Source organism: Canis lupus, chromosome 11 (genome assembly GCF_048164855.1).
Source record: "Canis lupus baileyi chromosome 11, mCanLup2.hap1, whole genome shotgun sequence".
NCBI lineage: Eukaryota > Metazoa > Chordata > Mammalia > Carnivora > Canidae > Canis > Canis lupus.
In genome coordinates, this window is record NC_132848.1 from 33943541 (window position 1) to 33958270 (window position 14730).

The 14730-nt window shown below is 46.5% G+C and overlaps 1 protein-coding gene and 1 long non-coding RNA gene across 10 annotated transcripts in view; one reads left to right on the forward strand and one right to left on the reverse strand.

Annotated features, from left to right (window-relative positions):
- The window catches only part of ABTB3 (ankyrin repeat and BTB domain containing 3), a 312444-nt gene that overhangs the window by 62813 nt on the left and 234901 nt on the right, over nt 1–14730 (reverse strand). The window lies entirely within an intron of this gene.
- LOC140642957 (uncharacterized) overlaps nt 8684–14730 on the forward strand; it is a 45204-nt gene continuing 39157 nt past the window's right edge. The window contains exon 1 of one of the 4 annotated variants that reach the window (XR_012039330.1): nt 8684–9292. This is a non-coding gene — a long non-coding RNA (uncharacterized lncRNA). The remainder of the gene's footprint in view (nt 9293–14730) is intronic. The other 3 variants (XR_012039331.1, XR_012039329.1, XR_012039332.1) reach the window with 3 other exon arrangements.

A 14730-nucleotide genomic window follows, 5' to 3' on the forward strand; every position in this document is an offset into this window, starting at 1 on the left:
ATGTGTGCAATCTCTGGGGCCCGGTCTATCCTCCTACTTTCCCTCTTCCCTCTAAAGAGAGGAAGTCCTAGTGGGTGGGGTCAGCCATATCACGCTGTGCAAAGGAAGGTACTACCCAAGGGGTGTGAGAGCAACAAGAGGGAAGGTGCCTGGGTCCTAGAAGTGGAGTTGCTATTAGAGCCCCAGACTGCGTATGCCTGGACTATTGGACAAGGATGAATTTCAAGCTCCTGACTCACCCGAGCTACAGGTATTCTGAAGGTCTATTACAGCTAATGAAGCTGGATCCTAATGAATCCATCCCACAAATGGTTTTTTAAATGAAAATCAGTTCAGGGAAGCACACAGGAAGTGCTAAGTACACACCGGCTACTGTGTTAGGTGCTGGAGATTCAAAGAGAAAAGTACATCATCCTCTAAGGAATCCAGAAAGGACTAAGGGTCTTCTATATAATAATTTTCACAAATACACACATGCACCTGTTGCTGCAGTAAAAGGGCGGCATTCGAGTGTTACAATTCCAACATTCCCAGGGACACCAGTCCCCAAAGATGTTCTATGATGGGCACACGAATGTTTTCTGTAAAAGGCTGACGAGTAAATATTTTAGGCTTTGTGGGCCATATGGTCTGTGTCATAACTACTCAACTCTGCCACTATGTGAAAGCGAAGTGTGAAAGCAGCCACAGACTATGATAAGCAGATGGGTGTGGCTGTTAGTCCAGGCAATTTCATTCATAAAAATAGGAGGCACACAGCTCCCGTTTGCCAACTCTTGCTGTACAGTAAAATATTTAAATAGGATAACCTTCTCTTTGGGACTTACAAGAAACCCAGGATGTTCAAAACACCAAGAAAGTTTTTTTTAATACCTATTTGATTTTATTTAGGCCAGTATTCCCCAAATTTGCTGAACCACTTGACACCTAAAAATAAAATAAGGCGGGCAGCCCCAGTGATGCAGCGGTTTAGCACTGCCTGCGGCCTGGGGCGTGATCCTGGAGACTTGAGATCGAGTCCCACGTCAGGCTCCCTGCATGGAGCCCGCTTCTTCCTCTGCCTGTGTCTCTGCCTCTCTCTGTGTCTCTGTGAATAAATAAATTAAATCTTTTTAAAAAATAAGGCTTATTAATATCCCAGAACTGGCCTTCTTTTTATTTTATTTTTTCAGAATTGGCCTTCTAAATATGCTGTTGCAAACCCTGGCTAAGGAACTTTTATGGTTAACAAATTAATTTAGGCACTCATAAATAAAAAGTAACACAATGTCCACCTATATGCTTACCACCCAACCTTGTGGAAAAAATAAAGCATTATAAGTACAAAGAAAGCACTGTAAGTACTACACACCCGTCCTGATTCCATCGTCTCGCCCACCTTCCTGAGATTGTTTTCTCTCTTCAATTTGACATTTATCATCCTTAGGAATGCTTCGTATATTTTACTACTTTTACTGAATTTCTGATAATATACAGACTGTTTTGCATATTGGTAAACTTTATGTAAAATGTCAGCACACTACACAAAATCCTGCCTTGCTCTGCCTTTTTTAAAATTTATTTATTATTATTTTTTTTACACAATATTATGTTTCTGGGATTTGGCAATGTAATAACATGTAGATCTGGTTCATTTACTTTCCTTGCCACTTGGCATTCCATTGAATGAATATTTATTCATTCCTTTTCTTGTAGACAGTTTGTTTCTTTTCCTTCTTCTTTATTTTGATATTATAAACACAAAATGAACATCTTTGTATATGCCTCCTCATTTCCATATGGAGGAGTTTCTCTAGGGTATAGACCTAAGACCAGGATTATGTGCTTTCAAGTTTACTTGAAAGTGGATTCAGAGTGCCCGCCAGTGGTATAAGGGAGGTCTCACTCTTCTACATCTTTGCTCAAATCTGGTATCATCACACTGTAACGTTTTGGCTGATCCGATGCATATGAAAGGCATACCTGGGTGTGGTTTTGAAATGCGTTTCAGGATTACTAGTGAGGTCATTTTTATATACATCTCAGCCATTTGGTAGAATATTTCCACATTAAGTCTTCATGAGGATCTTTGGCCTGGTCCACGCTGACTCTGTCAGTTTGGCACAAGAGGCTGCCATGCACCCAAATTTCTAAGAGGAACTAAAGCTGAAGGCTGAGCCTTTTAAGATGAATCTGTGGGCCTTGTTCAAAGTTATAGTCACATGTCCCGATGTTGATTTTTGATTGGAGTGACCCCTTTGACAGAGAGAACTGGGGTTTGGAGTCAGACAGGCGTGGTTCAAATCCAAGATGGGACATATTCTGCATGTGATGGTGGCAGGTTTCCTAACCTCCTGAAGCCCCAGTATTCTCAGGGGTGCCAAGGAAATAAAGCCCTCTCTTCCAGCTGAATGAAGCAGAGCATGAAAAGCACCCAGGACAGTGTCTGGCCCAGACAGGTTCTTGATTGTTGGTTCCTTCTGCCATCTGCTAATACAGGAGCAGGCATGAGCTGAAGCTCCACTTGTTTCTTCCCATTTTTTGTATGACTCAGTTTCCCCCACAGGTAAAAGTGTCATTCCCATTTGCACTTTTATTTTTAAAAGATTTTATTTATTTATTCATGAGAGACACATAGAGAGAGGCAGAGACACAGGCAGAGGGAGAAGCAGGCTCCCTGCAGGGAGCCCCATGCGGGACTCAATCCCAGGACCCGGGATGATGACCTGAGCCAAAGGCAGACACTCAACCACTGAGCCACCCAGGCACCTCCCATTTGCGCATCTAATGGCAGGCCACAAGATGGAATAATCTTCAGGGTAGAAAGGCCTTTGGAGACATCAGCTCTTGTGGTTCTTAACGTTTCATAGAGCAATTTAATGAACTGATGTAAGGGAAGTTCATTCTGGAAAAACAGCACACACACGGGATGTTGTGAAGACGACAAATATGCTGAAGGATGGAACTCTCTCCTTCACTGTTACCCGAAGCGCCTGTGTTATCCTGGCTTTGTACTAAGTACTCTGTACTCAGTACATACCTTTGTAATAAGTACTGATTGCTTGACTAATCCCTAAGGGAAGATACTGTTCCTATGTAAATAATATTTTAAATGAGAGTTCAAGAGATTTGCTGGCAGTTAAGTAAAGAAGCACCCTGGGCAGAAATTTAACAGACCCAAGAGGATGCCAGAAAAAAAAAAAGTCCGTTCCCTGGAAGCCAAATCCCATATGGTAAACTACATACCCTCAAACTGCCAGCTTGGATCGGAAGCTCCGATTTGGAAGTGAGCCTCAAATGCCATTTAAGTTGTAGTTTTCTGTGTTGCTGTGAGCATCAAATGTGTTTCTGTTTTGCTTTTAACACTTTGAAAGCTTGGAACAAATTCCAAGTGTTGGCAAACCGTCTGGTGCCTGCAATATGGTCTGTGCCCAGGCCGGGCTGTGGAAAGCCCTGACGCAGAGGGTACTGTGATCCTCATGGCCACGCCTGGGGGCTTCCTGCCATCTGCACCTTCTGTGCTGGCTGCTGCCTGCGGTCCTGGTCCCCCTTCCCACCTGGGTTCCCTCTTCTCTGACCCAGGGCCTCTCTCCCTTTGTGTCATGGTGACTCCTCTTGTTAGGCCCTTCCCTGGGTCACTCTCACCCACAACTGTGACATCAGTGGCCATCCATTTGCCAGTGTCTCCCCCAAAGACCTCTAGGTAGGCCCCAGAATTCAGCTGTATCTGATTTCTGCCCCAGCTCTAACATGATAAGTAAGCCAGCTGTCTAAGAGTAAATCAATGCTGCATGACCCTTTCTTCTGGAATATTCTATGCCCCAACCTCTTCCCTAACTTCTACTCACCTGGGGCAAGGCTCTGCCAATCAGGAGCTCTATGTGCCTTTGTCTGCACTCATCCTCCTTTCCTTCTTCTACCTCTTCCCACCAGTGACCCCACTCAAGGTGGCAAATGCAACTGGTGATGGGTGCTCAATTGCTTTGAAGAGGTGCGGTACTCCAGTCAATTTTGACCTTCAAAATCTCCTGCTTGTTCCTGGGGTGGGAAGAGGGGCCGCTCTGGCTAGTTGGTCAGATTGATTCTCTTCTTGCATCCTGGGGTGCAGCCTCAGCAGTAGTGAGAAGAGGGTGGAGAGGTGCCCGGCCTCAGTCTGGGCTACAAGCCATACCTCGGTGGTATACCAGCACCTCATCAAGATACTTCTTTCCTCTCTCTCTCAGAGGAAGTTGAGGCTATCATTTTTGGCAACAAGGAGGAGCAGACCTTCTTGGTCCAGAGTGGCGGAATAAGGATAATCACTAATATTTAATGTGCATTTACTATGACAGAAGTGTACTACATGGTTTATATGCCACATGGTGCTAATAAGTATATATTATTTTATTTGATCCTTCCCACAACTTTATGAGGTGGGCATATCATTGCTCCCATTTTGCAGATTCAGAAATTGAGTCAAAGAGAGGCGAGCAACTTGCCTAAGGTCACATAGAGAGTAAGTGGTCAAGCCAGGACTGGAACTCAGGTAGTCAGGCTGCAAAGCCTACACTCCTAACCCCTGTGGTTTGCTTCCTCTCTATTAGAGGAGTACCTGACTCCCTGGCAAGCTTGCTCTGGTGGAAAAGCCCTACATGGACTCGCCCGTTTCTGTGGACAACCAGCTGGAATGGCAACTTGCCTTTGGCATTTTCAAAACTGAATCTGTTATTACTTATCTTGTCCTTGCCCTGTGTTTGTCAAAAGCATCCCCACCTACACACTCTACCGAGGCAGAAACCCCAAAGTGACTTTTTAATGTAAAAATTTGGTGAAGGGAATAGGTACCACTTACTACAAAATCCAACAGTGAAGTGAGTTTCCCTCCCATCTCTGTCCCCAAGGTGATGGGTTGAATTAATCCAGGTGATGGGTTGAATTAATCCAATATGACTGGTGTCTAAGAGGATGAAAATTTGGATGGAGACACAGAGGGAAGAAGGCCATGTGAAGAGGAGGCAGGGATTGGGGTCATGCAGCCAAGGAATAGCTGGGGCTTCTAGAAGCTGGAAGAGGCGAGGAAGGATCCTTCCCCAGAGGATCTGGAAGGAGCACGGACCCATCGGCACCTTGATTTTGGACTTCTAGCCTCCAGAACTGTAGGACCATACATGTCTCATTTTTAAAATTTTATTTATTTATCTTACAGAGAGAGAATGAGCAAGGAGAGCTGTAGAGGGAGAGGGAACCTGATGAGGGGCTTGAGCCCAGGACCCAGGATCACGACCTGAGCTGAAGGCAGACACTTAATTGACTGAGTCCCCAGGCAGGCCTGCCTGATGTTTTAAGCCATCTTGTCCACAGTACTTCACTACAGCAGCCCCAGGAAACCCACGCACCCAGGCTGCCAACCCCTTCCTCGGGTACCGATCCCACCCTGGGTAGTAGTGGTTGCACAGCTACCCTTCCAGAGACAGCTGAACACGGATAGCAAACACACATGCATTTGTCACACAAAGGCGACACCTTACATGCTATTCTGTGTGGTCTTTTGCGTTTGGTAATAATAAGCCATGGCCATTCAAAAACATTGTGGTAGGGTACAAATAGTACAGATTCACCATTTGAAGCATTTTAAAATTTGCAGTTCCATGGCATTGAGTACATCACATCCGCCTATTGTGCCATCATCACCATCACTCATCTTGGGAGCTTTTTACATCTTCCCAAACTGGAACTCTGTCCCCAGGAAACATGAACACCCCACTCCCCTCACCTCTCCACCCGGCTGCTTCCAGGGCCACGCCTAACGTCCCTCGCTCCCTCACCCCCAAACAGGTCACCAAGTCTTGCCCCTTCCATCTGCCCCGTGTCTCCCCGCACCCATCCTGCTGCCAGCTGCTCTCATCTAAGTTCTTGAAACAGCTTCTGGAAATCTGCCCCAGCCCCTGGCCACCTTGGCCGGTTATCCATACAGCCACCAAGCCCCTCTTTCTAAAATACAAATCTGGGGGCACCTGAGGGGCTCAGCTGGTTAGGCATCTGACTCCTGATTTCAGTTCAGGCCATGATCTCAGGGTCCTGAGATTAGAGCCCCACGTCGGGCTCTGGCCTCAGCGTGGAGTTGACCTCAAGACTCTCTCTCTCTCTCCCTCTGCACCTCCCTTCCCTGCTTGTTCTCTCTCCTCTCTAAAATAAATCTTAAAAAAAAATGAAATACAAATCTGATGTTGTCTCCCTGCTTAAAAGTCTGTGATGGTTGCACCTCCTGCATACATCGTCAGAATTCTTTGGCACAGCCTGAGGGACCCCACGCATGGAGCTCAGCCCTGTGCCCTGGGCTGTATCCCCACCCGGTCCGGGGCCTAACCCATAGGAGGTGCTCAGAGCCCTGGAGCTCCAGTGGTCTGAAGGCTTTACGTTTCCTCCGACACATGCTCCCAACTTGAGGCACGTGTGGTTCCCTCTGTGTGGACTCCCCTCCCTTCCTCTCCTCCTTCGCCTGCCCTACCTGCTCAGTCGGTTCCTTCTTCAGCATTCACATCAAAGGATACCTCCTGCGTTTCTAGCTCTCCTGAAGTAGGTCTCTACTGCTCTCTATTAGAATAGTTACCCCATTTTTCTGTAATTACTTGGAGACCTCTTTGTCCTGCCCCCCCCAACCCCCAGATGGGGGACACACCTGGTATGCCAGCCACACAGCAGGTGCCGGGTACAACCCCGCTGAGTGCAGGACTGCCCTGCTAGCTCAGCTCCTGGACCAGGCTTCGTGGCCTGTCCCTGACATTGTTAGAGAGGACAGCTGAGCCCCAAAGTGACTCTCCTGGGATCAGGGAAGCCTGGTTTTCTGTCTTCCAGGAGGCGTTAATGCTCTAACATCAGTGTGGGGGTGGCAGTGGCTTCCCCGGGTTACCAGGGGGCCTGCAGCATGGATTTCATGTCCACTGGAGGCAAGGAAGGGGCTGGCATTCCATGGCTGCACTTTCAGGCCAGCCCCATCGGAGAGGCCATGGGGAGCTGCAGGAATTTTCTGGAGCCAGGCAAGGACAAGGGCACTCCAAGGAAGAAGAGACGGTGGGTCCTGATTCTGAGAGTCTGGTGAGAGCTGTCCGGGGCCCACAGAGCCATGCCGGGGCCTAGGTCCTCTGCTTCCACAGGTGACCTTCCAAGAGAGAGAACGGGGAGCCCCCAGGTCTGGATCCACGGGTCCATGTACAAGTGACCCAGGGAAATGGCTGGTGTGGACGTGGCTCCAGATCCTTATCCCCTTCCTTCCAGTGTCTCCCGCCCATGATACTAAGTATACCTTTAAGGCAGAAGCATCACACTGTTTTTCCTCTTTGGAGGCCAAGGTTCTCTCTGGACACCGACTGTCTGTCCCTCCCTCCTCAGTTCCTATCTACCCCACACCGGTCGGCTTTCTCTGTCCCACTCAGACTCTGTGACATCATCTTGCTCATCTGTTACTATGGTTTATTGTCTGCATCTCCCCAGTGGTACCTAAATGCTGGTACCTAAATTTCTGTCTCTTCTGAGCCCAGAACAAGGCCCGGCTCCAAGCAGAGGGGGAAGACAATGGAGAGCATCTCTTCTGACACCAAGGGCCAGAATTCCTCCACCTAGCCGATTCTCTTCTAGAAGGGCCCAGATGCTGGGGGGAACACAGGCCAACAAGCTCCAGCAGCACTAGGTCTGTCTCCTAGGTGACTTGGTGACCACCAGATGTGGTGGCCCTGGCGTGGTATCCCCATGTCCCCCACAGGGCCTGGCAGACCATCAGCATCCTATACATGTTTGCTAAACAAACCCAAACTTCCAGCTGTCATTATAGGGCGGGGTGGGGGGTGCCAAAATCTTAGGACAGGTACTGTTGAGGTGCAACCTTCACCTTAGAACCCACTTTGACCCAAACTGGACAAATGACAAAGCCTGCTAACCTCAAAAGGTGTCCAGGAGACCTGGAAAGGGGATCAAACAGTGTGCAATTCTTTAAATTTATCCTTGACTCCCATCTGGGGTTCCCCACCCCTGGAAGCAGTCGTCATCCCCATCTTTACAGGGAATGAATCTCAACCCATGAGATGGGTGAAGTGACTTGTCCAAGGTCACCTGTTATAAAGCAGCAGACCCAGATGAGATCATTGAGAGTGGTGTTTGGCACTTAGTAGATGCTCAATAAACACATAATGACCCTGGTATCCCTTCCTGACACCCTTTGTGTCATACTACTCCCAAACTTATCCATTCCAGAACAGCTCAAAATCTGGTTTGAATTTAAGAAACACACTTTGCAAAAAGAGTAACCATCTCCTGGAGTGAGCTCACGGTTCTAACAACCCCCAAATCCTGTTGGTAGGTGCCATTTATCAGTTAAGTTAGGATTTGAGAACATGCCTTATTGCTATTATTTTAATACAGCCCCCCTCAGGAGCAGAAAAATTGTCTCTTACAAATAAATACAGGGAAATAAACCGTATTTATCCTTTGTATTTCTAAAATGTTTTGAGACCAATTATTAATAAGAAAATGTGCAAACCCTACCCAGATGTATCATTTGCTCTTTATTTCCTTCTACTGCCCTCCTCCTCCCTCACCTCCCAAAGGAGAGGAAAAAGAAAAGAAAGAAAAGGCTGAATGTCCCAGGTTTAGATGAGCTGATACTTTAATTAAGGAAAAATATACGGGTCACCCCTGTCAGCTTACAAGCTGCAGCCGCATCAAATGGTGTTCCTTTTGAATAAACCTGATCACCATGGTGAGGCTTTACTGTAGCTGAATAAAGACAAAAGAAGTGCTCTGGCTGCATTTGGCCAAGGTCATTGTGAAGATAAATCAATGGCTGCACTAGCGTCAGACCTGAGAATCCTTGACTCGGTTGCTCTGTCCCAGCTGGTATCCAGGCTGCCTCCCACCAGGACACCTCGGCCAGCTGGTAGGTAATTATGTGTGCTAATAGTCACGGGCACCCTAGCTGCCAACACCAAGATCCCACGTTCCTGCGTTTGTTAGAACATCCAAGGACCTGCACCGTTCCGGGCTGTTTCTTGAGAGATGTGAGCTCAGATTTGCTCAGATTGAGGAGCCTACCTGGCCACTGGGAAGATCACTGTCTGGGAGGTGGGAGGGGAGAGGGACAAGGAGACTGTTGTTACCTCCATTCGCTTAGTCCTCCATTCTAGAACTCACCTGCCTCACAGTAGCTGTGTGACCTCAGACAAGTTCCACAGCCTCAACCTGGGAGCCTCAGCCTTCCTATCTGTAAAATGGAATAATAAAGCCTGCCTTGCACAATTGTTGGGGACGGCACTCTATGAAGACTGCGAGTGCCGGGCATGGGGTAGGTGTCCAATACCTATTTGTTGGATATCTGAATGGACAAAACCTTCCAGCAAATTGACGACAGCAATACCTGCTTCACATTACATGCAATGAGGTTGGAAAATACGTGTAGGGATGTGTCTGTATGTTGCCTAGACTGAAAGATATTCTTTTATTGGGGTAAAAATTGGTGCATCCTTCATGTACTGAATTTAGCCTAGTTAATGGAATTTCTGAGTCTTACACTTACTATTTAGGAAAGCTAATGAAATACTGTATTTTATTTTTCTCTTTGAAAATGATTTCCAAACTTGATCAAAATTTAGCTTAGGACAATCAATGGGTCTATCTTCTACACACAAATCATCATTCTGGAGACAAATGAGTCACGAATTGAGAGATAAAGGGCAAAAAACAGCGTGGAGAATGAATGGAGCTGATTTCCTTTGTCTCTGCTCTTGACGTGTGGTTCTGGCCTGCCAGGGCATCAGGCTCATGTTCTGGATGCCAGTGTGAGCTACATGCTGGATGAGGGGTACAGAGATGGACAGTGAGCCCTGGAAGCTCATGGCCAGTCTCCAGAATTGTGATAAGGAAAAGAAGCATTTAGAAGAGGGTCGTTAGCATCCTCGAAGAGGGCTGAGTCTAGGTCTAGGGCTGGAGACCAGAAAAATTGGTTGTATCCCAGAAAAATTGGTTGTATTGGTTGTGTCTAGGTTTGATATCTGGCTCCTCACCCTGTCTCTTAGTATCTGTGTGATGCTGGAAAAGTTACCTAATCTTGCTGAGCCTGGATTTCTTCCTCTATAAAATGGGACAGCACTTCTTCCTGGATAACAACAGTGTCTGTTTTGAGGTTCACATGAGAAAATGTTAAAAAGCCTTTAAGAATTATAAAGCAATACATAGGTGTGAGTCTCCATTGTTATTTCAGGGATACTAGAGGTGTGGGGCAATGCTAGCGAATAACAACCATGTCATGAGTACTTTCTTCCCTTCAGGCACTGACTGTACAGGAGTCTCATGTTCTTGGCTCCACTCTGTGCCTGCACCAAATTCTAAGGGGGGCTGCTTTTATTATGTCCATGTGACAGGCCAGGAAGTCAAGGTCCAGAGAGCTTAACTAGCTTGCTCAGAGCTAATTAACTGTGGTGGTGGGATTTGATCTAGGTAATGGGACTCTGGAGCCCAATCTCTTAACATTTAAGCTATGGAGTCTCCTGAGAACATGACAAACAAGGAATATTTGGGCAGCCACAATTGAGGAAACATCTTCCTTTCCCTGCCACCCAGGAGACTTGGGACAATGAGCGAGGTGGTGGGAGAAAGCCTACAGGAGGTACCACTTGCAGGTAACGGGACAGGGGAGTCTTATGGGCAGAGGCTGGGCCTCAGGGTATGAGCCCTGAGGACCTCATCCCCAGTACTTCCATCTGTAAACCATCCCAACAACAGCTTTCTAATCTGTAAAGTGTGGAGATGATACTCCCCTCAGGAGGCTGCTTCAGGGATTAAAGGAGACATGTAATGAATGTGAATCTCCTGTTGGAATTGATAACTAGCACACAGTAGGTGCTCAATAAATGGCTGCTCCTTCGCCTCTCCCCAAGACCTGCTGTTATTCCAGGTGACAAGGTCCGAGGGATGGCAGGGCAGGTAGAAACTGCCTAGACAGAAACCCGAGGATAGTACAATTCAGTGGTCAGAACCCTTGGGCCTGGGGGTCTGGGTCACCTGAATCCATATCCTGGCTTCACCACGCACTAGTCCTATGACCGAGGGCATGTTACTTAACCTATCTGTGCCTCAGTTTCCTTATCTACAAAGTGGGCATAATTACGGTACCCACTTTGTAAGGTTTGGGAAATATTAGAGATTAATCAATCTGCGTAAAGCACGCCCAGCATATGGTAAGCATTCAGTAAATGCCAGCAATGATGACTTAGATCAGCCCTCTGTGTGTTGCTGGGCTGCGGGGCACCTCTGGGTGTTCAGGGGGGCTCTGTCGTATGCTATAAGCCCTCCATTTCCTTGTAGACCCCATAAGATCCTGGAAGAGTGGAAATCTCTGCAGCCTGGCCACATGATTGGGCTAGATGAATTTCAGGGGAAGGGCAGTTTCTCATCAGGCGTGCAGTGGGGATTTGAAGATGGTGACTCTACATGTTTCTACTCTACTGTGTTCAGTGTGGGAAGTCTCTAAATTCTTTGAGGGTCTGTGTTTGAAGTTTGAATCTACAGCATGTGGGGTTCTGTATTCAAGGTGTGAGGTCTCTGAACGTATTAAGTGTGTGGGTTTTAAGGTCTGAGTCTGAAGTAACTCAAGTATGTCTAGCGTGTGAGGCCTCCACTTGTACACATTGTGAATTGGTCGCCACCATAAGTCTAGTTGCCATCTGTCACCTTACAAGTTAATAAGTATTATTGAATATAGTCCCCATCCTCATGACTTATTTATTTTATAACTAGCAGTCTGTACTTCTTAATCCCCTTCACTCATTTTGCCCCCCTGCCCCATTCCTCTGTCCTCTGGCCACCACCAATCTGCTCTTTGTATCTATGAGTCTGAGGGGATTTTTGTTGTTGTTGTTTTGGTTTTCTTAGATTCCACATATAAATGAAGTCATGTGGTATTTGTCTTTGTCTGACTTATTTCACTAACCCTCAAGGTCCATCCATGTTGTTGTAAATGGCAAGATTTCATTGTTTTTTATGGCTAAGTAGTATTCTATTGTATATACAATATTATATATATAATCTTTATTTATTTATTCATCAATAGACATAGGGTATTTCCACATCTTAGTTATTGTAAACAATGTGCACTAAACATAGGGGTACTTGTATCTTTTTCAACTAGTGTTTTTGTTTTCTTTAGATGGAATTTCTGGATTCTATGGTAACTTTATTTTTAATTTTTTGAGGAACCTCCATACTGTTTTCCATAGTGGCTGAACCAGTTTGCATTCCCATCAACAGTACATGAGCATTCTTTCTCCACATCCTTGCCAACACTTGTTGTTTCTTGTCTTTGTGGTAACAGTCATTCTGACAGGTGTGAGGTGATACACATTGTGGTTCTGACTCACATTTTCTTGATGATGGGTAATGTTGAGCATCTCTTCATGTGCTTGTTGGCCATCCGCATGTTTTCTCTGGGGAAATGTCTATTCAGATCCTCTGCCTATTTTATAATCAGATTGTTTTTTGTTTTGTTTTGTTTTGTTTTTGAGTTGTAGGAGTTCTTTATGTATTTTAGACTCATACCTTAAAACACAGGTCACCAAAAAGTTTGGAAACCCCACTTGTCAGCGCAAATCCCCAACAGCAGATGGACATTAAACACTTAACAAACAACTTGGAGACCTCAAACTGCGATGAGGACCCTCCAACTGCTCAGACAATTCATGCCTTGGACACAGACATCAAACTTCTCAGAGCTCTCATTAGACAGAGATGCCCACACAGCTTGTAAATGGAGATCTACGAATGGCTCAAGGGATTCACTCCACTGAACACAGATACCCAAGTGTTCAGAATGTGATACTCTGGATACAGACTACACAAATACTTCCAGAACCTCACAATCTGAAGATAGATACAGAAACGGCACAGAGATCTGTGAATAGATGTATTTTGGACACAAACCCAAAACTATCTTGCACACCATATACCAAGAATACAAACTCCCAAACAGCCAGAGACCTCACACCCTAGGAAAAAACCTGCCAGCTCAGGGCCCTCAGGAACGAAGGCTCCAATCAGCCAATGGGACTCACACATTGATACCCTTTAAACAGCGCTCAGGGAACCTGTACTCTGAGTTCTGAGACCACGAATCTAGCATGAAGAACCCACGAAGAACCTAGGGACTTCCAATCCTGCACAGACCACATCAAAAATATCTGGGAGATTCAAACCTGGAATACAGACCCTCAAGTAGCCAGACAGCTCAAAATGTGAACACAAACCTGCCAAGAGCCCAGAGACACTGTGACACTGACTTCTCAGCAATTCGAAGATCGCACACCCAGGGATACAGACACCCAAACAGCTCAGAAACATTACATCCAGGGACACGGACACTGGAGGAACTCAGAGCACACTAAGCGAAAGAAAAATCCCCCAAACTTAGAAACTCCACATGCTGAGAAATGCAAATCAAAACCATAGTGAGCTATCACCTCATGTCTGTTAGAATGGTTCTCCTCAAAAAGCTAAGAAATAATAAGCGTTGTCAAGGACGTGGAGAAAAGGGAACACTCGTGCATTGACAGTGGAGAAAAGTATATTGGTACAGCCACCATTCCACCAGTATGAACGTTCCTCAAAAAATTAAAAATAGACCTGCCCTATGATCCGGGAACCCCACTTCTGGTTTATATCCCAAGGAAATGAAAACAGGATTTCAAAGACACATTTCACACCCACATTCAACTGCAGCCTTTGTCACAATAGCCAAGAGCCGGAAACAACCTGAGTGTCTGTCAACGGATGAATAGATAAAGAAGATGTGAAAAAATATATCCATACATAATGGAATATTATTCAGCCCCAAGAAAGGAGGAAACCCTACCATTTGCAACAGCTTGGATGGACCGCGAGGGCATTATGCTAAGTGAAATAAATCAGACACAGAGCTAAATACTGTGTGCTCTCACTTACACGTGGAATCTAAACGGAGCTCAGAGAAAAGGGGAGTAGAATGGTGGTTGCCAGGGGCGGGGCGGTGGGGGAAAAGGGGAGACATTGGTCACAGGATACAAGCTTCCCCTAATAATGTGAATAAGGTCTGGGGATCTCATGTACAGCATGGTGATTATAGCTACTAATACTGTATCCCATACACTTGAAAGTTCCTAAGAGCGTGAGCAGGTCTTAAATGTTCTCCCTGCAAAAAAGAAACAGTCGCCGCGTGGTAGGACAGAGGTGTTAGCCAACGCTGTGGTGGCCGTCAGTTTGCAATATATACGTGTATCAAATCAACACCCGGTACACCCAAAATGTCCACAATGCTATATGTCAATTGCATCTCAACAAAGCTGGGAAAAAAAAAAAAGGAAAATGGTGACCAGGAGCAGCTGGACGCCAGCAGGAGCCTGGAAAGCGCACACGGGCACCCACAGCCCCTGCTTCCCGCCTCTGCATTTAGACCCAGGTTTGGATTCAGCCAAGGGAGTGATGGCACTTTTTTGGCTTTGGGTAAAAATGAGCTCCTCGGGGTGCATGGGGCCCCAGAGTGGCCCAAGGGTAATTCCCGGCCCCAAGGAAGGGAGACGGGGTTACAGACCTAGGAAAGAGGGAGCCACGCCATCCGCACGTATGTGGGAGAGCAGAGATGTGCTCTGACCCAGCCTGCAAGTGAACCCTGCACGGCGGCCCTGGAAGCTACGGGAAGACCGAGACCGAGACCGTCCTTTCTCTCTCGGGAGAGGGAAGGAGGAGGGAGGAGGGAGG